The sequence below is a fragment of the Tachyglossus aculeatus genome, chromosome 5, assembly GCF_015852505.1.
Source record: "Tachyglossus aculeatus isolate mTacAcu1 chromosome 5, mTacAcu1.pri, whole genome shotgun sequence".
In the NCBI taxonomy this organism is placed as follows: Eukaryota; Metazoa; Chordata; class Mammalia; order Monotremata; family Tachyglossidae; genus Tachyglossus; species Tachyglossus aculeatus.
Window position 1 is genome coordinate 84,182,452 of NC_052070.1, and position 6,000 is coordinate 84,188,451.

A 6,000-nucleotide genomic window follows, 5' to 3' on the forward strand; every position below is an offset into this window, starting at 1 on the left:
CTAGAATCACTGAAGGCAATTTTTGGCACTGCCACTGCTGGAGCCTTTAGATGAAAGAATTATTGTCTCTGTTAATCATGCAATTATGATGAGAATAAAGGGGCGAGCCTAAAATCAAGTGGCAGAAAGGGCAACAGCTGGCACCTTCAATTGTATACTCGGAGGTGCAATTCAATGGAATATTCTAAAAGGGTCTTTTCCAGGGGGATTGTTTTGCAGAAAACATTTCCATGGGAAGTCCAGCTCCAGTAAGAGCTGCACATTTTAGACAACTGTGCCTCTTGTAGCAAGCAGGCTGAACTTATACATCAGTTTATGAGCACGAGGTCCATATCATGATTCATCAAGCTGATGGGAATAGCAAAAAGGAAAAAAGGCTAGAGGAGCTGGGAGAGTTCTATGAACAACATGCTAATCTGGGTACAATAACACAGGTTAACAGCCTTCCCTATTAATGCAATGTGAGATAGTTTAAGTAAACTCTCATGCACACAAAAATTAGAGAGGTATATTTTATATGTAGGGCCATGAAGCAGCAATAAAGTGCAAATATCCAATACATTTGCTCAAAAGGAGAAGCGGGGTAATGAGCTGCGATTTAAAATAAACAGGTTTTGAACTGACATCACAAATATGGCTTCTCCATTCTGTACCCTGGGGATTCTTCCAGAAATCCTGGTCCTTTGGAGTTTGGCTGCAGTTGCTGACACAAATGGACAGATGGGTTAAAAGGCAATGAAAACTCCAAAACTTTCAATGAAATTGTCTTGAATGTCATAACCCTCCTGGTAATTTTATTCTGGTGCAGGGTGATGAGATTCCTCTGCTCCTAAGTGACTTAACTGCAAATAGTAGCAACAAATGTAACCACTGAGAGACCTAATCATGGTGTAGCGTTGGAAATGAAAGTTATATAAAATGGGAAATGCTGAAATCGAAAAGGCATTTAACCAATCCACTCCAAGAGCACATCACGCCACAAGCTGGGGTTTAGGATTCCCTGAAGGACTCTGTCCCAATCCAGTAAGATCAATCAGTGCTTATTGTGTTTAATATGCTTACTGTATATAGAATAATGTTTTAAACACTTGGGAAAGTGCAGTAGATATGATTCCTGCCCAAAAGGTGGTTACAGTCTGCAAGGGGAAACAGACATTAAAATAAAGTAATTGTCCCATTGCCTTGAAGCAGTTCTGGCACTTTTAGTCGGCCCAGTACTGGGGGCAGTATTTGTGTTTATGAGATTTTACTTAGTAAATGATCCCATATTGCATTCATGGGGAAGGCTGTTAACCTGTGTTATGGTCCTCATATTAGACAGTTGCTCACAGAACTCTCCTAGTGGCTTTAGCTTATCCCTGCTTCCATCAGCATTGTTGGTCTGCAGAGGAAGAGGGTGTCCCAGGTGGAGCTCCTAATTAGATGTGGTTGCCAACCTTAACTTGCGCTTGTGACGTTCAGCCTCCATCTTCTGCTCTGTAGGAGGAGGTGGAAGACTGAAGAGGTGGTTATGCTGAGGACATCCATTACACCTAAACCCTTGGATACTAAACCCTTGTAGCATTTATGGATTACATTTTATACCCTCTTCTTCCTATAAATACTTTATTTTACTTCCTGTCTTCATAATAATTATAATATAATAATAGTGTTTGTGAAGCACTTAATATGTGCTGAGGTAGACTGTGAGCCCGTTGTTGGGTAGGGACCGTCTCTATATGTTGTCAACTTGTACTTCCCAAGCACTTAGTACAGTGCTCTGCACACAGTAAGAGCTCAATAAATATGATTTAGTGAATGAATGAATGAATATAACACAATCAGGTTTGTATAGTCCCTGTCCCACATGGAAGACAGTTTAAGTGGTATGAACAGCAGATATTGAATCCTCGTTTTACAAGTGAGGAAAATGAGGCACAGAGAAGTTAAGTGACTTGTCCAAGGTCACATAGCAGGCAAGTGGTAGAACTGGGATGAGCATTCAGACCCTCTGATTCCCAGGTCTGAGTACTTTCTGCTAGGACACACCGCTTACTATGTGCCACACACTGTTCTACAGGGTAATCAGGTTGTCCCATGTGGGGCTCACAGTCTTAATCCCCATTTTACAAATGAGGTAACTGAGGCACAGAGAAGAGAAGTGAAGTGGCTTGCCCGAGATTACACAGCCACAAGTGGTGGAGCCAGGATTAGAACACACATCTTCTGAATCCCAAGCACGGGCTCTTTCCACTAAGCCATGCTGCTTCTCTAGCCATCCATGCTGCTTCTCTTCCAACACTCTATTGAAAGATCCTTGAGGATAACCCGTTGCCTACTAATTATATTCTTCCAACATGCTTATTAAGTGGTCTGCACATAATAAATTGTGGTGCTCAATAAATATTGATTGCTTGATAAGATTGGAGTAAGAGCGAGAGAGCTCTTCACAGTTGTCTAGAAACCTAAGGTTCTACAGCACTCATTCTTCTTAGTCCTTTCAGAATGGATTGGCTGATTGATTCTCAAAGGTCAACTCTTTCTCACTGTTCAAACTCTGGTAGAAGGGTACCAAGAAGAGACCTGTGTTGTCCATCCATTAGAGGACCAAACTCAGGAGCCAGCCACTGATAGCAGGGAGTGGAATCCTCTGGGCAATTCATAAGTCTTTAAAGCTGTAAATGCCACTTAGCTGAAAGTGCGGTGGATGAGTTTTATGGCTATCAAAATCACTATCTTCACCAAAAAAATTTAGTCTATTGTGGAAGGTAAAAAAGACACACAGGGTGGCTAATCCATGCATATCAGTGGGAGAAAAACAGCAATCTTAAAGAGCTCTGTCAAATTGTCTGTAAAATTTGAAATGCTTTCATTGTCACCACAGATTTGCAAACTGCACCCTTAAAGGTAAAGTATAGCTAGCATGTGCTCAAATCTGAAACATTTCAATCTTACTTTCTTACTGATATCCAACAATTACCTGTAGAGCTCTCCTATCTCTGAAGCCATTTGGAAAACCACCTTCTGAAAGATCCATTCCCCAATTAACTTCTACCATTCCTGGTCATTCCATCCCTACAGCGACCATTAACACTAATATATACATATATATATATATATATATGTATGTATATGTATATCCATAAATATATAGAGTCATTCATTTGTGTCATTTTATACACAATCTTTCAATACTCTATATTTGATGTCCTGTTCCCACTGAGTATATAAAATTTATCATGCATACCTATTCTATTGTACTATACTTTTCCAAGTGCTTAGTACAGTGCTCTGCACAGAGTAAGTGAACAATAAATACCACTGACTGATTTGACTAATGGGTACCTGTCTTTCCCATTAGATTGAAAACCCTTTGTGAGGTAGGGGCCATGCCTTTTTCTTGTATTATACTCACCTGAATGCCTAGTACAGCACTTTACACAGAGTAGACACTCAATACTATTTTATGTGGTATTTTTTAAGTGCTTACTGTGTGCCAGGCATAATACTGAACGCTAGGATAGTTGCAAGATTACCAGGTTGGATCCAGTCCTTGTCCCACATGGGGTTCACAGTTGTAGTCCCCATTTTATGGATGAGGTAACTAAGGTACAGAGAAGCTAAGTGACTTTCCCAAGGTTACACAGCAGACAAGTGGCAAAGATGGGATTAGAACCCAGTTCCTCTGACTCCCACACTACTGAATGAATAAACAAATTGCCTCTATATTCAGGTGTTAGATTACCAAGGGAGATTTCAGATGCAAACTTTTTTTTTGGAAGTGGTGGCGGGTCTGGGGCATATCTCCTTAGCTGGAGTTTGCAGAAGAGGAAGGGATATTCAAAGTTATGTTTGAAAGGGGAAAAAAATGAGACTTCTTTTCCCGAAGTAAAATTTAGGAAGATGAAACAGGCACTGCATCTCCTGCATGTCATGTTTTTCCTCATTTCTAATCTCAGTTTTGACCAGGATTCGTGACCAGGTCTTACAACCTGCCTCTCTTCCCTTCATCTCTAAAGTAAGAAATCCTACATTAAACGTGTTAGTTATTTACTATGTCTTGAGACTCCACTGGTAGATCTAAAAGAATTAATTAATTAATGCCTGTCATGTACTTTGAAGGAGTAAGGAGCCTCCCTACATGTTAAGTAGTATTTCCCTGAAAATAAAATTTAAAAGAGTATCGTTAGTAATTAAATGTACCCACATGCCCCACTCATCTTGTCAGGAATAAAGATGACTTCATTCACTTTCAAGTACCAGAGTTCCTTCAGTCTGAGATTTTTGCAGCTCAATAAATACGAGAGCTATGGAACCACAGTCACTCTCTTCACAAAGCACACCACCTTAGTATCAAGGCTCATAAAGCACAAAGGAGGGGACAAACATATTTGATTCTACACCCCAGAGCATCTAGCCATTCTTTCCTCAAACCTTAGAGTAGGAAGTGGCCTGACTCAGACTAGATGCCCATGAGCTTTTGCTGTTCATTGGCAGTCCCTGAGGCAGTCTTAAGCCTTATGGCTTACCAGGCCATCAGAAATAATGATGTTGATGATGATGGTAATGATAATAATAATAGTAACAACAATAATAACAATTTTTTGTTCACACAATAATAATAATAATTAATAATTATGGTACTTGTTAAGCACTGTGTGCCAAGCACTGTTCTAAGAGCTGGGGTAGATACAAGTCCATCAGACTGAACACAGTCCCTGTCCCACATCATAATCATCATCATCATCATCAATCGTATTTATTGAGCACTTACTGTGTGCAGAGAACTGTACTAAGCGCTTGGGAAGTACAAGTTGGCAACATATAGAGACAGTCCCTACCCAACAGTGGTCTCACAGTCTAAAAGGGGGAGACAGAGAACAAAACCAAATATACTAACAAAATAAAATAAATGGAATAGATATGTACAAGTAAAATAGAGTAACAAAAATGTACAAACATATATATATATATATATATATGTATATATATATAAGGCTCACAGTCTTGATCCCCATTTGACAGATGAAGTAACTGAGGCCCAGGAAGTGAAGTGACTTGCCCAAGGTCACACAGCAGACATGTGGCAGAGCTGGGATTAGAACCCAGGTACTTCTGACTCGCAGGTTGTGCTCTATCCACTATGCCACGCTGCTTCTCGTACCACACAGTAGGCTAGTGGTAGAGCCGAGACTAGAAGTGAGGTCTTCTGACTTCCAGGCTTGTGATATTTCCGCTATGTCACTTGGGAAGTGGCAAGGATAAGTGGAAAGAGCAGGAGCCTGGGAATCAGAGGACCTGGGTTCTAATCTCTGTACTGCCACTTTCCGGCTGGGTGACCTTGGACAAGTACTTAACTTCTCTGTATCTCAGTTTCCTCTTCTGAAAAATGGGGATTCAATACCTGTTCTTCCTCTTACTTAAATTATGAACTCTAGGTAGGTGAGGGACTGTGTCCAACGATTATCTTTGATCTATCCAAATGCTTAGCACAATGCCTGACACATAGTAAACTTCACAAATACTAGAATTGGTCACACTACTTCCCTTGACAGGTACAAAGACATAGCCAACAATGCACCAAGGAGGTGCCTAGGCAGTTGTTTTGTAGGTGTCAGGATTTCCACTGGAGCAGAGGCATGCCTTTATCTTTGGGCCCTAGCGACAAGCAGAAGTAGGGCATTTACCTAGCATCGCTATGTTCAGTGGGTGGGAGAACACTGTAGCAGAAGAACTTAATCTCTCTTTCCTCACCCACTTTACCAAGTAAATTTCCTTAGGGAGTTCAACTAATGTATGCAGAATTGCCAAGATGACAATCAATTATACATTAATGAATTTTACTGTCCGCTTGTGTTTCAGCAACTCTTCCTAGATGGTTGTGGACTTCATCTGTTTAGCAATCTCAATAGGATCCTCTCTTTACCAGCAGCAAAAATGAGCTTATCAAAAAAGTTGGTTGATATGTCAATACAGCTGCAACCACAGACATCTCGTAATTTTCCAGCACAACCTTGAGTT